A 16,007-nucleotide genomic window follows, 5' to 3' on the forward strand; every position below is an offset into this window, starting at 1 on the left:
CCACGCCCCCTTCTATGACGAGATGCCGTCTGTATCTATGATTGGACCTGATAGGCCATTTCACGGGAAGGCTCGTCTCATTGGTCGAAGTGATGGCACCGGGGATTCTGATTTGTGTCTAAGATCAGCAACGGCATATATAATTTGTAATATTACTTCAAACTGCAGGCCCAGGCAGTCAATAATGTGCAATCGGTTAAAATTTGCAAAACACTGAAACTTATGGCTCGGTTCTACCTACCCTACTCTACTCTACCCTGCTCTACTTTGCCTGCATTTGAAATGTTTCCACCAGCCCACTTTACAGTTAACTGGTACTTTTTTTAGTACCTGCTTGGCCCTGGTACTAACCAGGCCAAGCAGGTACTGTTTCCAATGGATACAGTCAAAAGCAAAGCCATATTCATGGATACACCCTGGTAACCATGGATACAGTATCAGATTCTACAGAATAGTGGAAACACAATCAGGCCAAGTAGAATAGGACCAAACCAAGTAGAGTAGAGAAGGGTAGGGCTGGTGGAAACGAGCCATTACAGACTGTCACTTTAAATGTCCGGCTCAGCGCAGGTCACATACACATTTGACAGAATGAACGGAAATGTGTCTCTATAAGGGCCACGTCTAGTTCGAATAGACCCATTGTGTGTGGATGTACTAAAATGGCGGCAGCCTTAATGAAATGCGGAACAGCAGCAGCAAAAACATTTCAAATGCAGGACGTCCCGCACACATACACTGTCGGCGACCCTAATTATTAAGACTCAGCCCGACCAAACTTTTACGCTCATCCACAGAAACAAAAAAATGCAAAACCTACACATTGAAATATCTTCAAAATGCTGCTCATGTGGAAGTTTATCTGCGGGCTAACTGTCATCCGAGTACATTTTTTTTTTGTGTGTGCCTATTTTCCCCCCGCGGGACTTGAAAGTTTGGCTCCAAACCTATTCGGATCCTCCCTTTAATTAAGCAGTAGCTGGAAGAAGCCGGTGTCTATCGGTCTTACGTTTTATGCTGAAACTTCTATCTTATAACAGGTTGAGGCGATACTAAAATAGACCGTGTTCGTAGCTAAGTGCAGGGGGTGGAAAGCATGACGGAGAGGGGGAGATGTGGGCACGCGAGGCCAGGCGGAGACAGGGACGCACACATTCAGTTAGCAGGCGAGCTTTTAGCAGACGTGCGGGTGAATGGGTTCATCTCACCAAGTCGCTCTAAGTGTTTCATTAAGGAGCAAGTAGAAACCAAACCAACTCTTTTAAGCTGATGTTTTAAGAGTATTGTCTGCAGTTTCCTGTCATTGTAGTGAAAACTAGTGTCCAAAACCGCATGTTTACCGACCCCTTTGTGTAAACGAGAGCTTTGCGTCATGAGCACACCACGATCTGAAAGCCTGTTGCTGTCCTCTCCATCGGAGCAGCGTTGATAGAGTTTCTATCAAGTTTAAGGGAAGTGTGAGAGAAAACAGTGGCCTCTTCCGGAAACCAGTAAATTGGTAAGAGGCCTTGCACCAAGCCGGATGTGCTTCAGCGTCCGCCATGACAAGAAGCTTCCGAATTGGGCTGTCAGTTAGGAAGGAGTTAGGAAAAAGAAGCCACAATGCTAACTATAACTATCATAGCCACTTTAGCTTAGGGAGCTCTTGTGCTAACTAACAGGTGATTATTAGATAACCCTGAAAGTTACAATTAATTTCACTCATGTTTTAACATGTGTCCTAAACACGTTATTGCCTGACAGAAAAAACACAAGTAAACTGCACGGAGAAGGGTGAACTTACAGGAGCATTTTACTGCTATGGAGATTAAGGTGCAAATAATTGTAGCAACATTATTTGATCTTATCTTTTTCCAGACGGAGGTAGAGATTTAGGTGAATTTAGATTAATAAAGTGAATAAAAGAGCTGTAAATTAATTTTCCCCATCGGCTAAAGGCTTTGATTTGTATGTATTTTGCCGGGTGCAAATTATATTGCCAAATATACCGTTATCGTAATATTTCTTTTTCATACCGTGATATACATTTTTAGCCATATCGCCCTGCCCTACTGCACAAGCCAAACTTTATAAAAGTGACAAAACACATGTTGTCGTCATCACAGCACAGTCACATGTCAGTGTGAGCCGCCTAAGTAAATGGCTTAAATGAAGACAGTTTGTGCTTTTGTGCTTTTGCTTTCAGTTAGTAGAAACCTAAGCCACATGGCTAATTTGCATACTGTAGCTTTATGAAACAGCTGTTGAGATAAAATAGCACTAAAGGGAAATGTATGGCTCATTTGGATTTCTTTTTCTCCTTAAATGTCTTTGTTTGGACACTATGTTGTTGTTGTTGGACACTATACAGTGGGTGGCGGCATGCACTTTTGTTTGGCCTGCACTCCAACAATGACTTTAAAGAAGAAGAAAAACAGCTATTGGTGATGTCACTTCCCCTTCCTCTGGGTAAGGACGGTCGAATTGGACAAATGCTGCTGAAGCTCTAGTTCACTAACTGCACAGAGATCTAACAGTTGACCCCATGAAAGGTTTAGGATTAGTTGCTAGTGTTAGTGCTTAGAGGCTATAATTGGATGGTTTCAGACGCAGCCAGTGATTCTTACACTACGAATGCTGTAAGAATGCTGTCACGCTGAATTACGAATCATAACTAATCATCACGAAAGGTCACGCTCTGTTGCGACCTCCACTAATTGCTGAAATTAAACCTGTTCGCTTTCCCCGAGACTACCTGGAGTGTGTTATTGCCAGCAGACGTACCAGACTATCACTTTAACTGACTGTTGTCGCTGACATGTTGTAGTTTGCTGCTGATTACATTAGGAGGTGAGTAGTTAATACCGTTGCTCATGAAATTTCCGAAGTTATAAGTTGGTAGTACGCTCTAAAATTGCCATGACAACCTTTTGATCCGAACACTGCTTTCTTAGTTCGAAACATCGTAGAATTAATTAGACACAGCTTCTTATTCATTCATGGAATTTATTAATTCTGCCTCTTAACATTGAGATATATTTTTACATACTGCACATGATTTTGAACAATAAACGCCTATGCCTGGAATAATATGTCGACGCCACTCTCCTTCTCTTCACGTAGCTGCCACTTACCTCCTGAAGTCGGTATGTGTGAGTACGTACTTCTGTGTGTCGTGCACAATGTCCAGCGGAGTGTCTGGACCTTGAAGCGCCGCACAGTACCTACGCATACATATTACCATGAAGCAACGTGAGCGGCGATCATCAGAGCCCACACCAGCCTCGTGTATCGATTCGGCACTGAATCAAGGACTTGTCTTCCAGTGCGAGAGGAGAGACGCTTCTTTTTTTTCACTTTGGACAGAGAGGAGAACTTGCTTTGACTAATTCTTTCTCTCTCATCAATGCCACTGAAGCAATAGTGGCACCGCTTTGAGCTACGTTTGATTAGGAGTATCATTATTTTGTGTGCCGATTTTGCAGAGCCCAGATTGATAGGAGTTAGAAGGGCACCCAGAAAAGGAAAACGGCAGCGTTTCTTCCGCGACAAACACAGCAGCGACAAGTCTGTTTAGTGCTGCTCCATTTGCGTGTCAGGACAAATCCAGTGTTTTGTTGTTCAGCTGCAGTACCTTGACTGTGGGCTCGCCCTCTGTAGGCGCCGCTCACTCCTCCAGTTCGCGCGTGCTCTGCTGCCCTTTCAAGTGTTTTCAGAAGTTTGACGTGGAGATGTTGAACGTATTTGTTGCCTGCACAAAAGCAACCATCTTTGCTTTAGACGAGCATAAACCCAGTTAATAAAACTTCTGGATGTTCTCCCTTCACCTCCATCTATGTTTGTTTTTGCTACTTATGTCTGAGATTGATGTCCTTCGCCCACATCATGAATCTGCAACTTGGATAGATAGATGTACAATACTTTATTGTCAGATATGAGGATACGAAATTGGTTTGGCAAAGTTGCGCAGAAGTTGAGCTCAACACAAAATACAAGGACATAAAAATATAAGATATTTCAGAAAGACGTGAAAAACGTCCTTGCATTCAGTTGTTATGCTAAATCTTATGAAAGATAAAAAGTTTTCTGCTTATAGCAAATACTGTCAGTTTCTGTTGTTTTGTTCTTTGACAAGACATCGCACTCTCTGGGCCAGATCTTGTGGCGGCGCACGGGGCGGCGCAGGCTCTTGGCGAATTATTTTCCGAGTGGCGGCGCCTCCGCCACCTGTGAGGGGGCGTCACAAGAGGAGGCGACTGCACTGATGGAAACACAGCTGACATTCACTTCCTGGTTTACATTGCGCTGTCTTGTGTTCTTTCTTAAGCCTTAGGCTCTCACAGGTCCAACTAAAAACTTTATTTACCCTATCGTGAGCTAAACCATGTTCACGTCTCGAGAGAAAAAGAGCTACAGCGTCCGCTGTGGCGCGGATCGGCACGGAGTCGATCTGGTTGGAGGAAAATGTGTGTCTCCACCCACTGAAATGCGCTAAGTCTGGAGTGGCAAGATCACAAAGTGCGCTCTTCATGAGCGCAAAATGTCACACCATCGTCTCCGTTTTGATCCACAAGATCGGGCACTCTGTGGGCACTCTGTGTTGTTGGTCAAAGTTGGAGATACCTTTGGCACAAATTTGCAGTCACATTTCCGTATGTCAGCCCCAGGGCCATTTTAAATGATAAATGGCCTCAACTTATATAGCACTTTCTACCTTCATCAGGCCCAAAGCACTTTGCAGCAAGGAACCAGTCACCCATTCACTCTCTCGTTCATACACCAATGTACGCAGACGCCGGAGGCCAGGTGGGTGAAGTGTCTTGCCCAAGGACACAACGATGCCCATGTTCTGGAGCTGGGATTCGAACCTCCAATCATGAGACGACCTGCCCGACCAACTGCGCCACTGCCGCCACTGTTTTAGTAAAACACCGTAAGCCAGTCAAGAAGAAAGTGTGTTAAATTGAGACAGCTGTGCACTGATCAAACAGACACTGATCATCCAAGAACCGTCATCATCATGTTGAGGCTGGCGTAGACACTTGGAACTCTGTGAAGGTGTGAAAGATTACACGCAGTCACCTGGGAAAACTTCCCGAATTCATCAAAAAACATCAGCTGTTTGAATCAAGACGTGTCCAGCTGTCTTGATTTGTTCGACTTTGTCAGGAAATCAACACAGAAAGCTGGAAATGACTGATGGATCGGACAGGAATTTGGCAAGTTTTTCCTGGTACTGGCATTTCCGTGTTTACCTCATTGAGTGATGGGAGATTCACTCTAAAAGTTTGGATATCTTGAACGACACGATCCAACTCCAAGACAGATGTGAAGTTTAATTAAGCTATTTCTACTTTTGACAACGGTGTTTTTATATCTTCCTGTAAACTCTTATCACTCCCCAGTCAGTCGACCTGCCGAGGCATGAAATATGAAACAGATTTTTATTGGCCCTGTATTGATTTGCCGTGTTGATCGGATGGCCCCAAAGCACAGGAGTCTGGGCGCCGACGCAATTACATCTTTAAACCGTTATTACCCACCGCGGGATGTCACGCAAAGTGTTCTGTCAAAGGGAGGACAGTTACACAATATAAGTGACTCCTCATTTGGCTTTGAACAAGTATCAGGCTAATAAACCAACAAAACACAGCCGAGGGAACCAAACAAAAATGTGCAGCAAAGCAGCTCCGCTAAACATCAATGGAGAGGCAAGTGACGAGTCTTCCCACGAGGCGCACGGAGTTATAAAATTAGAGATTAAAGCGAAAGGCCGCGCGATCCAATCATGTCGCCGGATATGGCTTTTGATCATTTTCCAAAGAGCACAAAACAAGAGCTGCTGCTGCTGCTTCTAGCAACATCACAAGAGGAAATGGGGAGAGAGAATGAAAAGTTGGACTGAATGTTCTGCCTTTTAAAAAATAATATCAGCTAAAGGACTATCCAAATATCAAGTGTAGTGAGGTGCTACTTCACCTCCTAGCACTAATTGTAACTATCATATGTGTTGTGGACTGCGTGATAATGAACACACTTGTTCCTTTGCACATCTGCACGTTCATTCCTTCGAAAGAGTACAAAGACACTGGAGGAGAAGCAAATCTAAGTGAACACTGCATGCCTCATTGCTTCACGTGGGGTTTGTAAAATCCTCAGCCCGCACTCGTCTCCACTGTGCAACGGTTCAAAGAGAATCTTAGCTACGACCAAAGTTTGCGGTCACGAGTTCCAGGCTCCAGACTAATTAGTGTCGGTCGCAGCTCGTCTTTGGTCGTACGACTGTTTTGTTTTTGCTGATGACTCACTGTGCGACCTACCAACCTGTGATTTTAAGTGACGATTTTTTTTTTCACACGACAAGTTGTCATTCGTTGCAGACGGACAAGATCGTGCAGTGTAGACCCGACTTTAAAGGTGCGTTCTGGAACTATGAAGGAGAAAAAATAAACTTAATATTTGTGCGTAGTTTACCTTTTTGTTACCTTGCGGCTGTGGTTGGCATGGTGCCTTCGCTTTTAATCACAGTCTCCAACGCTCCAGGGTCTGCCGGCAGTGAAAGCTGACTGACCAGAAACTCTAAAATCAACTGATCCTTGAGCATCATAGAGGCCACTGTGATGGAAAGCAAGGCTGCCATGCTGACCACTGGGTTACTAAGATGCCAAATACACACAGAATGAAAATTTAAAAAAAATAAAAATCACATAAATGTTCCATAATGCACCTTTAAGCACATAATGTTATACGGTTACTGTACATATATGTGTGAAAGAAGAAAAAATAAAACAAATCAAGTTCAGGAGCCGTCTTGTGTGTATGTGCTTCAGTCACATGACTTCTCTTGAACATTTAAACTCTGATTTTATTTATCATTAATTACTATAGCAATAATCTCGCGAGCTTGATTGTCGGCAGATTTGGACTAACGAAAGTCCATCTTGTGGTGCTCGCGCCAATTCGTTAGACAATGGTGGCTTTAAGCTAATTATGTGGCAAAACTGTTGTGAGTGAACGGGTTTTGTACACTTGTCGACAGCAATAGACCTTTTCATTGATACAGATCCAGATTTATGACAAAGTGCTCATATCATTTAATTGTGATATCAATCGGGCTTTTGTAAGGTTCCCAACGGCCCTCTTTTCAATGCTTTGGACCCAAGGATAGACATGGATGTATATTACATGATTGGACGAAGATATGGCTTAGCTGAAATCCATTCCAATCTGGTGATTACACTCAAAAGCGCTGCCTTGAATATGAGTATTTATTGCCCACATATGTCTTTCGGTCCCAATTCATGCTATAGTAACCAACCAATTACTGTACATGATGCTGCCAGAGGATTGCTTCTGGCAGAGTCCATTAGTCTTTAACGAAGGGCTTTCGGAGAGCGAGAGAGAAGAGATAGCTGGATGCGCACTAATCAAGCACTTGTAATTGATGATGATCCTCAAGCTGAAATCAAAGCCTTTACTCGCTCCACAGCACACATGTAGAAAAAGATGGGGAAGGAGAGAAGCGCACCATACGGCGGAAAGAAGGACCCAGCTGCTTTGGATTTAAACTGTCTGCATCCGTGCATGAGCATATTTAATCTGGCTACACGCGCCATAAGTGTCGGTGACAGTCAACACATGTTTACTGTCGGCGACGGCAATGCTGGAGATTTTCAATCATCAAAAGCCGGGAATCAAATCATTTTAACAAGCGGTGAAAAACAGCTCTTGACAGATATGACAAGATACAGGCAGAGAGGCTTCAGCGAGATTTCCAGGGAAAGCGACGGAACATGAAAGACACATTTTAAAAAACGTGCGGAGAAGTCGGACTGCCCTGGCGTATATATGTACTAATGAAACCGAGCTGGAAGGTTCCTAATAAATGATGCATGTGGAGGAAAACGCAGATGCAATGTTGAAATCCTTATGGGACGTATTTTTCTCGAATCGCTCATAACAATTCATAACTAGCATGTAGTTTATTTATAATGGGTGCTTATAAACCCATGTAACATATTTGAGAACTTTATGTGTGGCTCTCATGGGTATAATATTGCCTGTAATGTAGCGGTTCTAGTACTACGGACAAATTGGAAACAAAAGTGGGACAAGTCCCTGGTGCTTGGTCCATGTTTCCGAACCCATAAAAGTAGAGTATCAAGAAAAGCAGGCGCATGTGACATCTGAAAAACCGAGGCAGGAATGCAAAGAGAAATGCAGAGAAAAGTGCAGAGAAAAGTGCAAAGAGAAGTGCAGAGAAAAGTGCAAAGAGAAGTGCAGACTAAAGTGCAGAGAAAAGTGCAAAGAGAAGTGCAAAGAGAAATGCAGAGAAAAGTGCAAAGAGAAGTGCAGAGAAAATTGCAAAGAGAAGTGCAGAGAAAAGTGCAGACAAAAGTGCAAAGAGAAGTGCAGACAAAAGTGCAAAGAGAAGTGCAGAGAAAAGTGCAAAGAGAAGTGCAGACAAAAGTGCAGAGAAAAGTGCAAAGAGAAGTGCAGAGAAAAGTGCAGAGAAAAGTGCAGAGAAAAGTGCAAAGAGAAGTGCAGACAAAAGTGCAAAGAGAAATGCAGAGAAAAGTGCAAAGAGAAATGCAGAGAAAAGTGCAATGAGAAGTGCAGACAAAAGTGCAGACATGAGTGGAGAGAAAAGTGCAAAGAAAAGTGCAGAGAAAAGTGCAGAGAAAAGTGCAGAGAAGTGCAGAGAAAAGAGCAAAGAGAAGTGCAGAGAAAAGTGCAAAGAGAAGTGCAGACAAAAGTGCAAAGAGAAATGCAGAGAAAAGTGCAAAGAGAAATGCAGAGAAAAGTGCAAAGACAAGTGCAGAGAAAAGTGCAAAGAGAAGTGCAGACAAAAGTGCAGACATGAGTGGAGAGAAAAGTGCAAAGAAAAGTGCAGAGAAAAGTGCAGAGAAAAGTGCAGAGAAGTGCAGAGAAAAGAGCAAAGAGAAGTGCAGACAAAAGAGCAAAGAGAAGTGCAGACAAAAGTGCAAAGAGAAGTGCAGAGAAAAGTGCAGAGAAAAGTGCAGAGAAGTGCAGAGAAAAGAGCAAAGAGAAGTGCAGACAAAAGTGCAAAGAGAAGTGCAGAGAAAGTCCAGAGAAAAGTGCTATGAAAGTGCAGAGAGAAGTGCAGGGAAAAGTGCAGTGCAAAGTGTAAAGTATTGGAGTATAGGATTGGTAAAATGGAGAATTCTAGTATTCCGAAAATTGTATCAGAATGGATGCCAAAATTAAATGAATGGAAGGGATGAAGGGAATGGAAGAACAGCAAAGACCAAAATGTGTCACTGAAACATCTATAAAATGTAGAAAGATTGGATCATGTTTCTTGAAGCAGTGTAGGCATTTATCCATGGCATTTATGTTAATGTTTGAGCTGAGGTTTGGATAAAAGATATTACGTTCATGAATCAGCTGCTTAAATATATTTTGAGAAATTGTGAAAAATATATATATATTTTTTTTTGCTATTATCCAGCCCTAATGTAACCCATTCAACCCTGGTCATTAATAATAATAATGTATCGATTTTATATAGCACTTTGCTGGACACTCAAAGATGCTTTACATTGCATTATTCATTCACTCCATACTTGGTGGTGGTAAGCTGCTATTGTAGCCACAGCTGCCCTGGGGTAGACTGACATACGTGACATTAGTAGTAATATAATATTCATACCTGAATTGGCTATTTCACTTCACAAATGATCAAATGTGCTTTTCCTTTAAATGTGGCTCTTCTCAAGTTTTCATTCACATAATTCAAAGAGCATAAACCGTCCTACTGTAGCAATCAGGTCTTAAATAATAGGATTTATCATTCTGGAATCTTAAAAAAAAGAGTAGAATGAATCCCAAAGATTTACCTCACTTACCTCGTCATAAATCCAACCACTAGGAGTGAGTTTAAAGATGAAAGAAACCAGACCCCTGTGTGCAAATCCACATTCTAATAACTTGCTGGAGTGACCATGAAAGGTAATGAAGCAGAGCTGTCGGTACATGAGCGGAGCCATGTATTTGTGATGATTTCTATGATCAAGGTTATAGCACACTCAAATTTTCCGTTTTTTACCTCAGTATTATGACACCAATCAGAAATCAGTTGCTACAATGTAGAGTTTATCTACAGCAATGAATCATCCATCTTGACTTTTAATCTACCTTTTACTCGCCCTAAAAATCAAATCACTCAGCTGAAGAGATGAGAACCAGAAATCCTTTTTTTCTAGATAAGAGTCGATAATCAAAAGCCTGGATGACACCGAGTCTGACAGAATCATGGATTTTCATAGATCTCCCAATACGAACTCTCAAATTTACATCAAAAGTAATCCACATGGCTTTGTTTACAAGGAATGAAGGAGCTCCAGCGGGTTTTACTGTAATCCAGTGGGTGAAGAGAACTCTGATACACTACAGTAGAATTTGTCTTAAAGCAGTCAAAAAATCAATGTTTGTTTTACTTGGTTTATGCTCAAGGTCTCTGTAATTACTGGGCCTATCCACATGAAACAAAGGTGGCCGCAGTTTTTTTGTATCTTCTCTGTTTACTCAATTTCCCAGCTCCAATGGCATGTTGTACTTTTCTTGTAAAATACCCACAAATGCAAACCAATACTGTTAACTTTGAGGTGAATTAACCTCATAGAGGGGGCACAAATCTAACCGTTAATTGAAGAGAGAAGATTTGTGCCATCGATTTGACTCTTCTCTAAGTCTTTAGAGTGGAACCAGAACAGCGTCAAAGTTACTGGCACAGAGTTTGGTGCTATATGTTTTTACAGGCCTGGCAGTTGTTTTAATATTTTTTTCACAATGGTGTCCAAAAGTGCTGAGAAAATTTAAAGATTAAATGGGCATGAGATTAAGATGACTTGTTTGGGAATCTAATCCCAACAAATATTGATCAGTTTCGACATTTGCAGGCATTCTGCTGGAATAGTTCTTTCAAAAACTCCCATTAGTTTACCCCAATTGCAAGCACCAAATTCTGGGCCCTGGGTACAAACTATCTTGGTGGACAGAAGGAGCTCTGTCTCTGACTCTGCACCTGCACCATCCAGTTCTCAGCGCAGGCAGAGGCAGGACTCGCCTCACCTCATGTTAAACTGTCATCTATGACAAGAAAGTTGCATCTTAGGTCAGCTAGAATAGGCTCGTGTTAAATAAAAGAACATTAGAGCGAGGCAAGACTAAGATCTGTCTTTCCTAGCTCTGTGTCATTACATCACAGAGTCCACCTCATCAAGTCACTGCTGAGTTGAAGCGTGCGGTGCTGAACACTGTTGTGTGGGCTGAACCATTTGGCACATTTTTAAAGGGGTGTCAGGGCCCTGAGATGTTATCAATCATTATTGTTTGTGCAAAATTCTGTGTAGCAACCATTGTATTTTAGCCCGGTTGTGTTCAGTTCTTATACTAGAAAATTATGAGGAAACTTAGAAAGTACAATACAGAACGCTTTTTGCAGCATATTTGAGGGCCCCTACCTTGCTCTGGGCCCTGGGTACTCAGTACCCTTTACACCCCCAGTCCGACGCCCCTGCTCACTGGGCGTGCGTCACCCTGTGTGTCTTTGTACTTTAAACACTCGGGACAGGCTGCTTTGAAAACACAAAACCTGTTGTTTGATTCATTTTTTCTTTACTTTTCTTTTTCCCCTTGCCTTTCTCTTGGGGCTTCATGAGTAAAGATTATTTTATTGCGTAGCCTCTTTGTTTCATAGCTAGCTTAGCTGTGGAGTATTGCGCTTCTGTGACCTGAGCTGTTTACCAGTAAACTTGCAAGTGCAGCCACTGACACCGCTAAAGATGTTTACCCTTGGTCTGACATCAACAAAGAGGAGTATGTTGTCAAGAATACAACCATCTCCATGCTTTATGCTACGCTACCGCTAGCTCTTGTAGCTCATGCTAATCGTTCTGATGTCCTGGTCAAATGCTGTACATCCATTTCAGCAAAGTCTTTTTGAATTAGAGTCTGATTTCCCCCGTTTGAAAAAAATAAAACACTGCTTCCTAGGGCTGTGCAATTAATCGAATTTTGACTACGATTTCGATTATTACACTAGACGATCACAAAAATAGCATAATCGATAACAAACGATTATTAAGGATGCCCTCCCGCTCGTCCATCCAAAGCGCAAAAAGTCCGTCCTGCGCGGTTTGTGTGACGCGTCTGATCAGCTGATCAGTCTGATCAGCGCAGAGTGACAGAACTGATAATAACATCGTACTAATATTTTTTATACCAAACTCTTGAGATAACGCCACTGTTAAGAGTTCGCCTTGTGCTGAAAGGAGAACAGCTGTTTTAGAAGCCTCGACATCCTTTGCCCAGACACTGGTTTTGTTTAGTAGAAAAGTCTAAAACTCTTCTTCAGGAGCAGATCTCAAAGGAGCTCAAAGCAAACTCTTATTACTTCATGCCACTGAGATGATTGTTTCTGTTCCCTTCGCATTTCACGTGCTAGAGGCTCAGGCTTTGGTTTGACATAAAAACATTAGCGCCGTGTGATGATGTCAACAGGCCGCGCGGCTCTGTTGGACAGGTGTGAGGGCTGGCCAGCAGGGGGCAGGTGTCCCTGTAGGATTAGTTTAGAAACGTGAGCATATAAAGAAAAAAAGATTTTATTGTCCAAAGAAAATGTAGTCCATAGTTGTTTTTTAAATATAATAATAAAAATGAATAAATAAAATAAAGATTTTTTTTTAAGGAAAACAAATAATCGTTTGAATAATCGTGATTTCAATTATTACTAAAATAATCGTGATTATTATTTTTTCTATAATCGAGCAGCCCGACTGCTTCCAAAAGTCAACAACAATGCCATGAAATACAGGGTGCTGTGTGACTAAAAAAGATGAACAGAGACGTGTCAGGTTTTCTTCCCACACACACCTATTCAATCGCCTTGTGTTCAAACTGACAGCACAAATAATCCAGACGGACGCACTTTATCTCAAGACGGTAAGTGAAAAAGATATGTGTCGGCAGTAACGCATGTGGGCAGCTTGTTGTAGGAAACTGTTTGCGTTGATGGACAGCTGAAACACGGATTTGCGCGTTAATGGACGGTGAAATTGAACACGCGAGTGGGCGAGGGATCTGAGGCAGGCAGGACGAGGAGCTTCCTGACTGACAGCCAATCAAAAGCCATCGGTGGCACGAGAGTTGCGTTAGTTGATTCTCACATTCGGTGATTGTTGGCTTTTAGCTGTGAGGTCACATGGTTTGCGCGGGGTTAACTACTCTCGGTGTAATCAGCTTGGAAAAGAGAGGGAGCGTTTAATGAGGGCAAAGGGACACAGCGTCTCGCAGAGCGCGGGGGTCAAAAGGTCAGGCTGAACAGCAGGAGGCTGATGTAAACATATTACTACAAATATGGCTGCAAAGAATGTTTACATATTAAAGACGGAAGAGGTGATTGGTGATTTAACACATGAGATTTTCATTTAGTTCGTTCAGAGTTGTTCTTAATTCTACAGAACATACAGGGGAGAATCCAGATTAGGGCGAGACACTGTAGGTGAATAAGGAAACGTTTTTGCTGTATATTACTAATACAAATATGAGGAGAAAAAAAAGTTTTGTATGAAAAACAAAATTGGATAGAGCCAGGTTTTATTTTGTTGATATATTGTTACACATTTTTTTTAATTTTTTATCTTGTATTAGAAAAAGCTTTTTTTTACCTTTTTTGTTGTTTTAAAGCTCAATAAATCAGGCACGGAACTACATATTAAAAAATCCTTCTGGAACAACGTCAAAAAAAAATTAAGTACAAGACTGGAAAGTGCGAAGTCTGTTGGTGCTAAAGTGGAAATTGTTTATAAAGTGTGCCATATGTTTAGCCGCGGTTGTCTCCCAGAAAGGAAATGACCATATTTGGGATACAGCATCATCTCACCATAGATACAGACGGCATCTCGTCATAAAGGGGGCGTGGCTTCGCCGAGGGGGAAAATAGAATCTTTAGAGAAACACAATTTTTCTCTCTTTTTTGCCATTTTCTGGTGGAATATCGACTTATTTATCACACACAAATAAAGTCAAGTGTAAATCGGGCACATATGGATATTTTCTCACAGCAGATTGTTCACTAGAAGTGAAAAAACTGCAGTTGTAGCAAGCGCTAGCTAACCGTTAGCATTAGCAACAAAAAAAAAAAAGAGTGGTGCGCACTGAATGGGTGCTGCTGCCGGATGCTCTCTCATCGAATGCAATTTCTCCATCTGTGAGATCAATAAAGTACCATCTTATCTTATCTTATCTTAACATGTAGCATCAAGTTAGCATTCTCCGTTATTCATGTATTTATGGGATGTTGAACCACTTTGCTCCTCTCCATGTCTTTGTATCATTATTTAGTAGAAACTATGTTCATATTTCAGCGTTTGTTACAGTAGTTTTTGAATAATTAGAGAAAATATACAGTTTTTCGAAATTGTTTTCCCCCTTAACTGTTTTCAAAAATGACCATATATGGGCGATTCCTGAGATGCCGTCTGTATCTATACCAAGCATGTTGATATTTATGAATGAAAACCAATGGGAAGGACAAGGGAGTGCCGCGCTGTTGCAGCGATTTCCTGGAAAACTCCGAAGCAATACTTTAAACAGTACTAAGTAACTCTTGCCCCTAGAGGCCATAAGCGCCACTGCAGGTGTAGCATGTTACGGTTTTTTACTCATTAATTGTCTGTGAGAGTAAACACTACACTGACAGAAAAGACAAAGGGACAGAGGGATATTGTTCATCCAGTTACACAATGGAGATCATTTTTTTCACTCAAACTTGGCTGTAAATACTGTTTAAGTGGCGCTAGCCCACAGTCAGCTTTGCCCGTTAGCCTGTTAGCTTCTTCTTCGTGATTCCATGAGTGTGTATTGGGGCCTCTGACCTGTAGGAGTAGAAGTAGAAGTTGCAATTGTGGTTTTCTGGCCAGAAACACCAGGGGGAGATGAAAGACCCCCCAATCATCCCATCAACACTTGTATTATCCCCGAGGGATTACGAAAAGGATTTATTAAGATAAACAAGTTACTTAGTACTGCTTTAAAAACCTGACATCAAATAAGCAGCGCAAAAGTTTAGTTTGGAGTTTTTGTGTGTTGTTTTTTACTCTGACATAAAACTTAAGATTGACCGCCGCATGCAAAGTCGATGTTTTCACCAACTGTTTCTCTCTTTAATCCGCGTCAAAACAACACCAACACCCCATCCATAAGTATCATGAACCATATTTGCCTGCTAAAACCCGAAGACTTTCCAATACTTGTACTTGCAGATCATCATTTCATCAAAAGTGTTTCATCCAGAGTTATTCAATTAATATGATTTCACTTGAGGACACATTTTCCTGCACTGACGTACTTCGTGTTTACAGAAAGCAGGTAAAGATGAACAAACGGGTCTGCGCTGAGATTTCGCCCACAGATGAGTGAGCAGGCTCCTGTAAAGAAAAAGCTGCCCAATCAATGTTTTTTTTTTTTTTTTTTCATGAGCCGGCATTTGCAAATAAAGCTAAGTTTGCTGTAATCGTTAGAAAAGGGAGAGTGAGGCTTTGAATTGTGTTCAAGGTTCCCCCAAGGGAGGCCTGTCTTTGAGAAATGATTTCAATTAGTTGGCAGCTTTGCGTGGCGTCTCAACAATCGAGACAAAAGTCCTGACGCAACATTAGAATTAGACAACAAAGACCAACATCATAGCACTGCTCAATCCTCAAAGCTGATGCAAAAATGTGAATATGGTAATCGGCTTCTTCCAAAACAACAATCTGTATTGTATTGTCTTTAAAAAAAAAAAGAAGAAAAAAAAACGCTTACGCAGATGCAGCAGACTGAAATAGAAAAACACGGTCATGGAAACAAAAAATAAAAAAAACGAGGGGAAAAAAATGATTCAGTCCAAGGGCGCGGCGACGCTCGTGTTCTCAGCCGGTGCCATCTGTTTCAGGAGTGCGTCGGTCTGCCAGTGAGGAGAGCGGCACCGGCTAATGCCAAAACACGCGGCAACACTGGGCATCGCC

The sequence above is a fragment of the Gobius niger genome, assembly GCF_951799975.1.
Source record: "Gobius niger genome assembly, chromosome: 10".
NCBI lineage: Eukaryota > Metazoa > Chordata > Actinopteri > Gobiiformes > Gobiidae > Gobius > Gobius niger.